The sequence below is a fragment of the Perognathus longimembris genome, chromosome 28 (genome assembly GCF_023159225.1).
Source record: "Perognathus longimembris pacificus isolate PPM17 chromosome 28, ASM2315922v1, whole genome shotgun sequence".
Lineage (NCBI taxonomy): Eukaryota > Metazoa > Chordata > Mammalia > Rodentia > Heteromyidae > Perognathus > Perognathus longimembris.
The window spans coordinates 84,116,779-84,131,590 of record NC_063188.1 but is presented as its reverse complement, the minus strand read 5'-3'; the positions used below and the strand labels follow the sequence as shown (position 1 = coordinate 84,131,590).

At 38.9% G+C, this 14,812-nt stretch overlaps 1 pseudogene; it reads right to left on the bottom strand.

Moving 5' to 3' along the window:
* Positions 1-8,402: 8,402 nt before the first annotated feature.
* On the bottom strand, positions 8,403-14,555 carry LOC125343165 (annotated as a pseudogene).
* Positions 14,556-14,812: the final 257 nt, after the last annotated feature.

The following is a 14,812-nucleotide window of genomic DNA, read 5'->3' as shown; positions in this document are numbered from 1 at the left end:
AGCATGGTAAGTCAAGCTGTGGTTTTCTTGTTTGTTTTAAAAGTACATTTTCTTTTACAGGTTGATATATTCATCCTCAAGGACCCAAAGTAGATCTGACATCATGCCAACTTCATACAGCAATCCATGAGCCTTTTGTTTGGTGCTAGAATAATGTATCTACTAAAGATTGAGTGGTAATGAAAGGTCTTCAAGGGCTCGAGTGCTGCAGGATTTGTCCCCTGTGTAGTAGTGTTGAGATAGTTAAAGCCTTTAAGATTTGGGGCTTAGTGGATGGTAATTAAGTAAAAGAGTTACCATGCTTGGAAGGTGTTAATGAAGATCTCATAGAGTTAGTTTTTACAAGAGAAGGTTGCTACAAAGTGAGAAGCACTTAGCTCTTTCTGCGTGCAGTTGATTCACTTCCTGTTTTTCTGCTCTGTTGTAATGCAGCCAATATAAAATGAAGGGGGTGGGCAACCTGATCTTGGATTTTAAGCCCCACACCCCAAACATTGAGCTAAATAACTTCCATAAACTACCAAGTCCCAGTTATGTTGTTTTAGTAGCAGAAGACAAAAAAAAGATAACAACTCAAAGGAATCAAGAGACGGTTTGAGCTTCTATACCTCCATAAGTGGAAAAGAGAAACAAAAAAGAGAATGAACCACAATGCATGTTTCTTATCCTTTTATTTCTAGTAATGTCCTCTGAGTATGTCATGAAGAGATAGGATATCAGTGGTCCTGCTCTCTGGCTCTTCTGGGAGGCTCTCAGAAACCAGATGGTTTGGGTGTGGTTTGAGTGTATCCTTGGGTAGATCATTAGCTGGAAGCTTCGCCTCAACATAACAATACTGAAAAGAGGTAGAATCTTTAAGATGTGGTACCTCGTTAAAAGAAACTAAATCAAGGCATCTTCCTTGGAAGGGATTAATTGCACAATGCATTTGTTGTTTTGAGAATAGATTATTATAAATCAAATTCCGCTTTCTCGGTTGTCTTGCTTCCTATCTCACCATGTGTTCTCTTCTGTTTGTGCCCTCACTGTTACAGGTACTATGTTCCATGAAATTTTCACCAGTTCCAAGCAGAAGTTGATGCTATGCTTTTGAACCTCCAGATTTATGAGCTAAACAAAACTTTTTTCTTTTTAACATACTCAGTTTCAGGTGCTTTTTTATATCAATACTAAATAAACTAAGGAATTAAGCCAGGCTGCAACATCATGCCACATGTAGGTGTTCTGGCAAGAGTCTCAGCTGAGATTCTGGATTACAGGAAGCATTAACCATCAGATACATGAACAGGGGCATCATGATTAAGTTCAGGTCCAATCACTGTCTTTCTGAAAGCACCTAAAATGGCAGCCAGCTCCTAGAGAACACCAAGTAGTGAGCTCATGCAATACTCTTCTACCTATGAGAATTAGTGTTGATGAATGCTTTGCTACTTTAATGCTGCTCTGTTTGGGGCTTATTTCACTTTATTTAGCATTTGTAGGTGACTATAAAGAAAGGCAAGAACTTGTAGAAAGTTCCCAGAGAGCCAGAGGGTGATTAAAAGGTTATATACAAGACATGCTAAGATGCTGGGGAGTCTGAGCTTTTCAGTCGTCCAAAGGAAAGATCAAGAGGAAAATTTAAAATATCTTTTAAAACCCTGTAAAAGAGACTAAAGCTTCCTGATTTCTAGTAAGGACCTTCAAAGAGGAAATCAGCTTCAATTGCAGCATGACTAATTTGGGAGTGTGGTAAGCAGAGATATTCAAGAGGAGGAGAAAAGCCATATACACTCATATTGTAATAAATTATATATTATCTCTGTTGTCTTCAGAGCTGGCTAGATGCCTGCCCTCCACATCCATGTGCTTTCTAAAAATGATTCAAACAATATGTAATAAATACATATCAAAATTAAAATGTGCTAATACTGTTAGGTATATAGATGCCCCTTGTCTTACAGTGCAATAACATCCCAATTACATGGTCCAAATTTGAAAATATTCTAAATATAAAATGCATTTAACACAATGCATATACAGCATATCAGCCCAGTAATTAGCCACCGCATATTGCAGTGTCCATTAGTTCCCTCATGGCTCTGTGGCCAGTGGAGCTGAGGTTACTCTTGATATGCAGTGCCCTGAGAGGATCATGCCACATGCCACTAGGCCAGAAAGTATTTTTTTTCATACTAAGTACCTCATACATGCCAAAAAACACTCTATTGCTGATCTATAGACTCAGTCAAATACAAAAGTTGGTGTATGGTTTCTTCTGACTGCCTGTCACTTTTGTACCATCAGAAAATCAAAAATTCGCCTGGGTACCTGTAGTTGTTCACACACGTAATCCTAGATACTAAGATCTGGAAGATCTATATTTGAGGCCATCTCAGGCAGAAAAGCCCACAAATTTTATATTCAATTAACCAGTCAAATTCTGGACTGAGGCATGGTTCAAGTGGTAGAGTGCTAGTCAAAGAAACAAACAGATCATGAACTAGACATGAGTTTAAACCCCAGTACCAAAGCGAAATTCAAAATTTATAAATGTAACTATTGCATGTTAGGGGATATCTTTACATTAACTTGAGTTTTGAAGAATTAAAACAGAGGAAGTGGAGATGGGGCTCAAGTAGTAAAGCACTAGACTTGAGAAAAAAGAAGCAAGAGGATGAGGCTCTGAATTGAAGCCCCACTACCCCCACACAACCGTATTTCTTAGGATGATATCATCTCCTTAAATAGTATTACAAAACTCAATACCTTTGGTTTAATTGGCTTGGGGATTTATGATTTAATTCGCCAAAATAATCACAGAAAAATTTGTGGGGGCTGGGAATATGGCCTAGTGGCAAGAGTGCTTGTCTCCTATACATGAAGCCCTGGGTTCAATTCCCCAGCACACATATATAGAAAATAGCCAGAAGTGGCGCTGTGGCTCAAGTGGCATAGTGCTAGCCTTGAGCAAAAGGAAGTCAGGGCCAGTGGTCAGGCCCTGAGTCCAAGGCCCAGGACTGACAAAAAAAAAAAAAAAAAAAGAAAGAAAGAAAAGTTGGTGTACTGGAACTTATCACATACAAAGTACCTTTCAACTTGTATTAACTAACTTACCTCATGTACCTGTCAGCTTCTTATTACCTTTACCTCAAATAAAATACCATGTTGATTATTAGCCATTATATTGCTTGTGGTTCTGTGGGTTGGCTGGATACTATGGTATCTTACAAACTCCATCCCAAGACTTTCCTGCAGAAATTCGTTATAGTTTAGATTTTAAATGTCACTCAAAGGTAGTATACTAAATGTTTCGCCTCCAACAGCAGAAACTATCAGAAAGTGGTAGAAATGTTAGGAGATTGGGCCTATTTAGAGGAACTAAGTTACCAGGGATGCACTCTAGAAGGGAATATTGAGGTCCAGCCCCTCTCCTGGCTGCCACAAGATGACCGTTTCTTTTTATTTTTATTATCAAACTGAATTACAGAGAGGTTACACTTTCATACATTAGGCATTGGATACATTTCTTGTACTGTTACCTCGTCCCTCTTTCACCCTTCCCCCCTCCCTCTTTCCCTTTCCTCTCCCCCCCCCACGAGTTGTTCCGTTGTTCAGTTCATTTTCATCAAACAGTTTGTAAGTATTGCTTTTGTAATTGTTTGTCTTTTTTTACCCTGTATCTCTTGATTTTGGTATTCCCTTCCAATTTCCTGGTTCTAATACCAGTATACACGGTTTCCAATATACTCAGATAAGATACAGAGAAAGTGTAGGTACAACCACAGGAAGGTGATAGAGGAATATCATCAATAATAGAGGCTACAGTTACATATGGCACGTTGAAAGTATTTACAACTGTGATATAACAATCGTTTCCATAACATGGAGTTCATTTCACTTAGCATTATCCTATGTGTTCATAAGGGTATAGCTATTGGGCTCCTGTGATCCTCTGCTGTGACTTGCCTAAACCTGTGCTAATTATTCGCTATAAGGGAGACCCCAGAGTCCATGTTTCTTTGGGTCTGGCTCACTTCACTTAGTATAATTTTTTCCAAGTCCTTACATTTCCTTACAAATGGGACAATGTCATTCTTTCTGATAGAGGCATAAAATTCCATTGTGTACATGTACCACATTTTCCTGATCCATTCGTCTACTGAGGGGCATCTGGGTTGGTTCCAGATTCTAGCTATGACAAATTGTGCTGCGATGAACATTGTTGTGCTGGTGGCATTACTGTGATTTTGTTTGTGGGCTTTTGGATAGATACCCAAAAGTGGGGTTGCTGGGAAGATGACTGGTTTTCCTCTGCCACACCCTCTGCCATTCTGTTTCTGCCTTACCACAGGCCTAAAAGCCACTTAAGTAATATACTGTGTACAGAAACCTCTGAAAACATGAGCAAAAATAAATTGGACCTCCATTTAATTTCTTATTTCAAGGTATTTTGTCACAGTAATAGAAAACTGACTGATTAAATGGTGGTGAGATGTGCTGAGCAGGCAGCGTGCGAGGAAAGCTGTAAACATGGGGAATGTGATAACTCATGAACACAGACTTAGGAGCCGATGAACAGAAGCACCTCTTACCCCGAACACATATCTCATTCTTTTTGTATGTTTGTGTGTGATGATACTGGGGTTTGATCTCAGGGCCTGGGTGCTGTCCCTTAGTGTTTTTGCTCAAGACTGGCATTCTAACCTTTGAGCCACATCTCCCCTTCTGGTTTCCTTGCTGGTTAATTGAAGATAAAGAGTCTCATATACTTTCCTTCCCCAGACTGACTTTGAACTGAAATCCTTAAGTATAAGCCTCTTGAGTAGTTAAGATTATAGAGGTGGAGCACTGACACCAGGTCCATATTCCCAATCTTGAAATAAACTTTTGTTCCTTTTTCTCATTTTTACCACACTGATTCACCCACTACCATTCTTTGATCAGGACATTTGATTTAGAGAAATCATCCAGAAACCTGTGGAAGAGAAAAGTAGATCTCCTTCTGTGTCTTAAATGTAATCACAGAAGCCAAACTCAAAGATTTCTTTCCTACTGCTTCTGCTGCAATTTTTGATGCTGGAGGGCATTTGTTCAGCTTTTATTATTTTCTTGTTAAAGAATATTTAATCTTTCTGGTGGGTGGGTGTGGGTGGTGATCACATCAGAAGGAAGAAAAAAGAAATCCAAGCATATTTCTGAGGCAAAAATATGTATTAACCATTATAGGGTAGTGTATTCTTCAGAATTAATATGCATCTCAGTAAAGAATATAAAGGAATAGCTTCTAGACAATACAAAAAAGAAAATCATCTCTGTGCAGACCATATCCTGTGTTGGCAAACTCTGAGCCACATTTACTAGGAAAACAGACTCGTTTGCTGGTGGATATTTTTCAAAATTAACTTCTTACATATTTTTAAAGTACCCTATAGCTAGAAATTCTCATTGATTGAAAAATGGATCAGAGATCCTCTTGACCTACAGTGTTAAAGGTTTACCACAGAAAGCTAAGACCTTAGAATGCTTAAAGTATAAGCAATGAGATCAGAAGCTAGAAAAAGGATTTAAATGATGCTGCCATTAACCAAATTACAGTTCAGTAAATGCTTATCTATCTACATTTTACATTTCATTTACTATAGTGGAACAACCCCTTTAGCTAGTCCCACGCAACAATGTTCTATGGTAAATTACGTATTTCTTAATCTCTTTAGTTTCCTGATCTGTGAAATTAAAATATTATTAGTAATAACTCCTTTGTGAGATTATTCTGAGGACTGCATGAAGTAACATATGTAAAATGTGTAGCTCAGTGTGTGGTATAAAATTCTAGTTAACTTTAAAAGTTGTGGTTATTATTATTAGTGGAAGGCAGTAGGATATAGAAGTCATGTATTTCCTTTGTCTTCTTTTTTTTTGCCTTACTGAGGTTTGAGTTCAGGGCCTCACACTTGGTAGGCAGGTACTATACCACTTGGTCAGCACTCCTCTTTATGCTTTAGATGACATTTTAGTTGGGTGCTTACAATTTTTCCTGGGCCAGCCTGGATTGTAGTCCTTAAACTATATTTTCTTTGTAGCTGAGATGACATAGTATACCACCATGCCTGGCTTGTTGATTCAGATGGAGTCTAGCTAGTTTTTATGCCTTGGCTGGCCCTGAACTGTGACCATCCCAATCTCTCTGATCTGAGTAGCTACGATCACAGGCATGTGCCACCATGCTCAACTAAAGAGTCATGTGTTTTCAAATTTGATAGAATTTGCTTTAAATCTCAGTTTTTTGTGACACAAGTAGCAGTGTGTCCTTGGGCATATCACTATAAAATTGGGATAATGTCACTTATTTTTTATGGTTGCTGTGAGGCTAAACTGAAATTACTTACAAAAAGAATTGAGTGCAGTGCCTGGAACATGGAAATTGGTGAATGAATGATAGCTATTGAAATCCTGTAGAACATTTGTAATATCTGGAGAGATATATTTGGTCTGGTTATACTATATCCAATACTGTTAAAAAATAAAACACTGTACCACAGAATTTGTGGAAACTGTGGACCACATCAGTTCAGGTCCTTCTACCAGATATGGCTGAGACTAAAGGCAAATGAACCTTAATAAGGAAAATCTCTTTGATGGCTACTCAGGGACAAAGCAGAGGAAGACTGGGAGCCTGCAGACTGATATGCCAGCCTCACCTGTGTGGAAGTAAGAGGAAGGAAGTGGAGGTATGTAAAGAATGCAGCTCTGAGACAGACTTGATCTGGACAGTGGGGAGCCTAGAACTAAGACAGTATGTCAGTGAGGCCCTGTGTCAGGCGGAAGTGGCCCAGTTCTTTTCTTCATGCTCATTCTTTGGCCTGTGATAGGTCCCGCTTTGCTGGATGGCACAGTGGATCTGAAATTACCACAGCCGAAGGTGAAGTCTGCTCCCCTGGCAATATCTCTTAAAGGAACCTCTCAAGTCTATGGCTTCATTCAGCAGAAGGTCAAGGTATGCTGCATCACTAAGGAAGGAAGATCTTTGTTCCCAGGAGGATTTCAGTGGTAGAGCACTTAGCATTCCCTGTTGCATTTGCAAAGCCTAGGATCCATCCTCAGTACTGCCAATGGAACAAATGTGTGTACTTATGGAGAGAAGCAAAAACTGCTACAGACTACTGTTCAGATAAAGAGAAATGAGGAACAAAACAGGTCAAGGTAATAGGCCTAGAATTGTATATATAACCTCATATCTGATGGAGCATTGTGGTTTTAAAGACATTTTCACACCCACTTCCTCACTTGTCAGAGAGCTGGATATATGCCTGCCATCTCATGGAGAAAAAGAAAAAAATTAAAATAGCGCTAGATTAGTTCTGCCTAAGTTCTGCTTATGAGTGCTAGCTAAATTGGATAATTGATAAAATCTATATGTGGAGTCTGAAGAAAGAATTACGGTTTTCTTTTTTTTAAGTTAAAAATGCTTCCTTTATTACATAAAGCCTATATTGCTACTTCTAAGTTCAACTGTTTGTGCATCTCTACATTGTTTCGTGTGTCATGCCTGTGATGTTAATGACTATCACTTCCAAGTGTCATTGGACAGTGGTCCCTTGTGAGTGCCATCCTCCATACTGTTCCCCACCTCCACAGTAGGCAAACTTCTAGGAAACTGTTTTCTCCTAAGCCCCAGAGGAAACCAACAGCATTCTTCAACTCTTACTGTACCAGGTTCGGTACAGTTCTGAAGGAGACACAAGGAAAGATTTTGCAGGTGTCCTGGCTTACCAATATACTTATCATTTCCATTAACAAAAGCAGATTACAGTGGAGCCCTAATTTGCATCATAATTAGTTGTTACAACACATCACACATTCTCCTGAGGACATACCATGATTTCTAAGCTGCAAGGTCACTCACAAAAGTTCTCCCAGCTGGTGAGGCTGTTCACCTCAGGCGCCATGCTGCCTCTTGCATTCCCACGCTGGCTTGGAGTTGTGCTTTGCTACATCAGCGTGAATTATAAGTGGACACAATTCTGAAGTGGCCTTCATTACACATTTGGTAGAACTAAAAGACTGCCTGACTTAGTCTTACTGTTGTTAGTATATTAGTGTTGTTACACATTATAAAGAAAATTATATCTAAGTATGCTGTTCAGGTCAATAAAGAATAGAGAATTAAGAATAATTTGGGCCAAAACTATAACCAATTCTCCAAGCAAAAGAAAGTAACTGTGGTGGTTAACAAAGATGTAAAAATGTTCTTCTCATGGCCTTGTGAGGTTTTGTGAACTGCATTATTAAAAATCCTGAGCATGCTTCTCTCCCCTCTCTCTCTTCTCTCACTCTCTTCTCTCCCTTCTCTCCAGCCATGGGTCATCTTGGCCACAGGCCCGCAGTTCAGTAATAAACTTTCTCTCCTGCCTGAAAAAAATCCTGAGCATCACAAGCATCCTTATAGGTTAACTCACCAAAACAGGCATTTGGCCAGTTAAGAATTTAATTTCACACTGATAAAACTTTTGACTCTAGATTTATTTAGGGCTATGTTTGGACATGTTTATATTGTACTCTAGAAGATGACAAGACAGCTGCCCCTCAGTAAGACCCTGACCTAAATAAATTTGCTTTACTTATATAGCAAGAGGATAACATTAAACATGGAAGCTTTCAATTTGTGGCACTGAATGATGATCTATCTACACAGGGCACCCTTCAAAAGCTACAATTAAGGACCCGCCTAGCTTTTCAGCAATACAAGCGCGGTTGAGGTCTTCCGGCCCATTTGCTTGACATTCATGCTTTATGCCTTGAAACTTCTTTTTGATGGCATCCTTGGAGCTTGCATAGATCATTTTACTTTTCAGAGGTGCTAGTTCTGGTGCCCACAAAAAAAGAAAACATCAACTCTTCTTTTCTAGATTCCTAGGTTTCAAAGCTTGCATCATACAAAGCATAACGACAATCTTTTTCAGGAAGCATTCCCACGAAATGCTTGAAAGGATCAGTTATGGTAACACCAACATCTCCAACCAAAATTTCTTTGCCCTCTTCAACAATGATCCACTTTTTGTCTGCACTGAGACAAAAATGACAGCCTTCTTCCTTTTCTTGATTTCTTCTGGTGTGGAGCATTTTCTAACTTTCTTTTTTTTTTTTTCAAATTTTTATTATCAAACTGATGTACAGAGAGGTTACAGTTTCATACAGTTAGGCATTGGATACATTTCTTGTACTGTTTGTTACCTCCTCCCTCATACCCCCCTCCCCCCTCCCCCTTTCCCTTTCCCCACTGAGGTGTTCAGTTCACTTAGACCAAACAGCTTTCCAAGTATTGCTTTTGTAGTTGTTAGTCTTTTTTTACCCTGTGTCTCTCAATATTGGTATTCCCTTTCAATTTCCTAGTTCCAATACCAGTATACACGGTTTCCAATATACTCAGATAAGATTACAGAGATAGTGTAGGTACAACCACAGGAAGATGCAACTTGAACTCCAGAGGCCATCTTGGCTGGGACAATCACAGGGACTGGGGCGGGGGGCGGGAAGGAGACGGCCGGCACCGAGTCTTCAGATCATCTTCCTCAAGGCAGCAGGACAGACGGAACGAGTGCAAAGCCCAGAATTACGGTTTTCTTCATTGGGTTTAGTCCTGAGATATTTTTCAGAATACATGGATGCATGAACCATGCTGTGGGTGATGCTCATAACTCCTGTATTTTACACAGACTCTGGTAGATTCAGAAGCAGAAGGAGAATGTACTTGAAGGGACACCATCTGCATAGTGATGCAAGTTAAGAGGCAAAAGCAGAAAGCTTGAGGAAGGAGTTTACAGATGAATTGATCATTGATCATCTGACTGGGTAGATGTGATCATTCTGCATCCACAACTCCCTCTTCTCATAAGGGTGTGCTAGCTTTCATGCTGAAGAATTGGCCTCCTAGAGATTGTCTGTCTGTTTCTGTCTACCATCTCTATTTCCCAGATTTTCTTAGCATTAGGTGCATACTCATGCTCATGTATACAGACACAGACACACACATACACACACACAGACACACACATGTTAAGGAAGTAGGAAGTGTGTGGAAAGCCAGGAGCCTGTGGCTCATGCCTGTAATCCTAGCTACTCAAGAGGCTGAGAGCAGAGGACTGTGGTTCAAAGACAGTCTGAGCAGGAAAATCTGTAAGTCTCTTATCTCCAATTAATCACCAGAAAGCTAGAAATGGGGATATGGTTCAAGTGGTTAAGTGCCTGGCTTAAACCAAAACAGCTAAGAAACAGCATATAGGCCCTGAGTTCAAGCTCCAGTACTGGCACCACAAAAGAAAGAGAGAGAAAGAGAGAAAGGAAGGAAGGAAGGAAGGAAGGAAGGAAGGAAGGAAGGAAGGAAGGAAGGAAGGGAGGGAGGGAGGGAGGGAGGGAGGGAGGGAGGGAGGGAGGGAGGGAAAGAGAAAGATGGAAAGAAAGAAAGTTCAGTGGGAAGTGACATATCAGGCAACTGAAAAAGAAGGTAGATACCCAAGAAGTAAACCAAAGTTTGGGACTACTTGTCTCTGAGACTGTTTTACTATTTTTAGCAGTAACTGAGAATCTAACCTATCTGTTAGCTTTATGTGGCTAGAAGTAGTTTAATGTTCAGAGATCTCTGAGGTCATGGGACTGTGGAAAAGCTAAAAGTACAGATGTAACTGACACAGGCAAGTCATCTATGTAATTGGAATCTTAGAAATAAGGAAATGATTGAGCTGGGGATATGGCCTAGTGGCAAGAGTGCTTGCCTCGTATACATGAGGCCCTGGGTTCAATTCCCCAGCACCACATATACAGAAAATGGCCAGAAGTGGTGCTGTGGCTCAAGTGGCAGAGTGCTAGCCTTGAGCAAAAAGAAGCCAGGGACAGTGCTCAGGCCCTGAGTCCAAGCCCCAGGACTGGCAAAAAAAAAAAAGAAGAAGAAGAAAGAAATAAGGAAATGATTGAGTGATTGGAGCAGAACAACACTTGAAAAGGCTGGGAACATTTAAAAAAGCAATAAAAGGTACCAAGCAACCCTATTGATTCAAAGCAGGACATAGAAAATGAAATCAGTACCCAGCCATATTATAGTGAAATGACTGAAATCCCCAAATAAAAATATCAATTATTTTTAAAGAAGAAACAAATAGAATGTCAACTGACTTCCCAGTAGAGACATTCTAAGCTCAAATACTTTGAAATGACAGCTTTAAAATGTTCAAAGAAAATTCATGCCATCCTGGAATTTTATATTCAGTGAGAATTTTCTTCAATAATGTAAGTCACACAAGCACATTGTCTTAGTTATCTATGTCTACATTTTGATATTACCATAAACTTAATGGCTTAAAATGAGATGTATTTTTCAGTTTGCTTGGGTCAGCAGATTGGATATGGGTTAGTCAGCCTCTCTACAAGGCTACAATCAAAGTAGCCTTGGCTAGAACTAATTCTCATGTGGAGATAAACTGAGGAAGACTGTTTCGAAGTTTATGTAGTTGTACCTCAGTGTCTTGCTGGTTTTCAGGTGGAAGCTAGAGGTTTTAAATCATAAATGTAGCCAAGGCCTAACATATGAAACTGTAACCTCTCTTTACATCACTTTGACAATAAATAAGAGAAAAAATCATGTAGTATAAGAGAAACGAGTGAAAAACATCAATACACTAGTAATTTACTGTGAGAAATTAGGAAAAGTTTCTATCACTTGCGGGGTTGAGGCAGGAAGATGGTGAGTTTTGGATGACCAGCCTGGGATATTGGACAATACTGTCTGATATATATATATATATATATATATATATATATATATATATATATATATATATATAAAACAAGAACTTACAATAAATTAGAAGAAGAAAAGGAAACTCTTGGACAAGTATAAAGATGAAAAAACTAAAAGCAGGAATTAATGAAATGGAAAAAATTATCCTAAATATTCAGGAAGCTGAGATCTGAGCCAGTCCAGAAAGTAAAGTCCAGGAGAGACTTATCTCCAACTAATAACCAAAAAGCCAGAAGTGCTGCTGTGGCTCAAGTGGTAGAATGTTAGCCTTGAGAAAGAAAGCTGAGGGACAGCACCCAAAGCTTGGGTTCAAGCCCCAGGACAGTCACACACACACAAAGAAAAAAGTACAATAGAAAGTATTGAAAGGAATAAAATTTTCCCCCTAAAAGATATAAAAATGTACAGAGACTATTATATAAAACATATGCCATAAACAAGGACACATTTGGATGAATTAAATAAATTTATAGAAAATATGCTTTATAAGCCTGTCACAAAAACCAATAAAAAATCTGAACAATAGATAAATATTTTCAAAAAGTAAAATTTGTAAGCTCTTTACAAAGGAAATTCACAAATGACCTCACTAGTAAATTCTACCACACGTTTAAACAAAATAGAATTCCAATTTTTCAAAAACTCAATGAGAGCCAGGTACAGTACCTTGTGTCTATAATCTCAGATACTTGGGAAGTAGAGATTTGGAGGATTGTGGCTGGAGGCCACTGTGGGCAAAACACCATCTCAACCAACAAACTAGTCATGGAGGAATGTACGTTACATATCAGCTATAAGGGCAGCTGCAAGGGAAATATTAATAGGAGGATCAAGGTTTAGGATAGCTGAAGAAAAAATTTAAGACACTACCTGAAAAACTCTGCGTGAAGGTGGATCAAGTGAGAGAACCCCTGCCTAGCAAGCACAAGGCCCTCAAACCTACTATTGAAAAAAAGAAATGAATAAAAAGAAATCTGTAAAATATAGAAAAAAATAGAACATTATCGAACTTGTTTTTAACCCCAATGTAATCATGGATATTAAAGAGATAATATTTTAAGTAAATATCACTCAAGAACACACACATGCAAAACCCGAAATAACATAATAACCATTCAAATCCTGCCATATACAAAAGTGTATCTGAACAAAGGTGAGTATACTGTGAGAAACACAAGGTTGATTTAATAATAGAAAAATGTGCACTGTATTGTTCATAGTGCAAACCTCTGAAGACCTCTAAAAAAGGTAAAGAAATTTGATAAAATTCTCTGTCCATCAAGGGGAGGGCAAAGCTCTGCTAAATAAAACTTAATAAAAGGGAACTTTCTGAAACTAATAACATTATGGGGAAAATCGTATAATGAAAATCATAATCAAGAGATACTAGAAACCTCTGCTTTGTGACTGAGAGGAAACCAAGCTGGCTTCATCTTTTACCTTTGGATAAGGGATTTTGACATGGTTTAATGCCTGCTGCCATGGAGAAAAAAACAATTAAAAACAAAACTAAAAAAGAAAAACAAAACAAGGCTCCGAGCACTTGCTCTACCACACTTTATTGAGAAGGGTGTGGCCTGAATTAACTCATTCTCTGTATGGTATATTTTTTGTCTACTCTTTCTGTCTCCCACCTTTTGCTTTATGGAAGTAAAATGCTCTATCTGGAGAAAATATGGTTAATGGCCATTTGAATTGACTTATAAGGGGAGGAGACATTTTGGATCAGCTAGCTCCAGTCAAATGGAGCTTTCTGAGACCTACTGAAAACCTATCCTTGGGTCCTATGCAGGTTAATGTTGCTAGAATATCTTGTTTTCATCTTATGATGTCTGAAAGCAAGGTGAGATCCTGAAACAATATTGTTTCAAAAGCCATTTTCCTTGGGGCTATTTTTTTTAGAAAAAAAGTTAACAGAATACTGACATGTTTGAGTACTTACTGACTGATTGATTCGTGTTGTGACTAACCTACACTTGAAGAAAATGATATGAATCTGGCCATTTCACACACATGAAAATGTCTAAGCCTGATGTTAATGGCAGAATAAGCTTAGCTTCAGCAGCAGGGTTGATAATAAAATAATTTATTTTCAGACTTGCTGTTATCAGACAAGTTCAAACAGCATGGATGATGGTGCTAGAAGCATGAAAGGTCATTGAATGATGGACTGATAGGCCATGCAGATAAGAAAGAAGTGAGAGATGTCATCTATGTAGACATCAGCATAGCTGTGATGATAATCAAATGATATTCTCCTCCAAAAGGAAAGAAAATTTCTCTACCTTGCTATTCTTAGAAATCTCCTGGGAGGGTGATAGGAAGGAAAAGGTCATCTAGGAATCACTCAGTAGATTTTTTAAAAGGATAAAATAAATGATGAGTTGTTGAAGTCAGTATGATTATACTTGGGAATGGGCCCATAGGTTCCTTGAAGGAACTTCAAATGTCTCCACAGAATGCATTAGCATTAGTATAGTCTCCTTTCTAGTCTGAATTCAGTGGTCACAATGAACTACACACTAAGTTCTTCCCACCAATTTGGCTGATGCTGGGCTGCATATGTGCAATGTCAAAACAATGGAGCCCCCCCACCCCCCTTTTTTTTTAAACATAGCCAAAGTGGGTAAGTGACTCTCACTGCTGGTTGGAAATAGATGTTTAAGGGTCTTCCTCATACTGAAGTACTGCTGTTTAAATTCATTGCACCTCCCACAAATACCCAAAGTGTGATAAAGCTTGTTGCTCCTGGGTAGGCAATGACAGATCGGCACCACACCATTGAAGATATGTGAGCGGAGCCATATGTCAAGCAATACCAGCAGTTACAGAAAGGTTTAAAATAGAATAGCTCTGCATGTATCAGAGTGATGGGTTTTATGTCCTTGGAAGCAGCCATCTGAATCACATAGGCTTGAAATTTGATTTTACAATGGGATACCAAGATTGTAGAATGGACATTGCTCTTCCCCTCCCCATATAAGGTTGCTCTGTGAGCACCATCCAAGCTTCTCTCATGTAAAGGGCTCACTATTCACA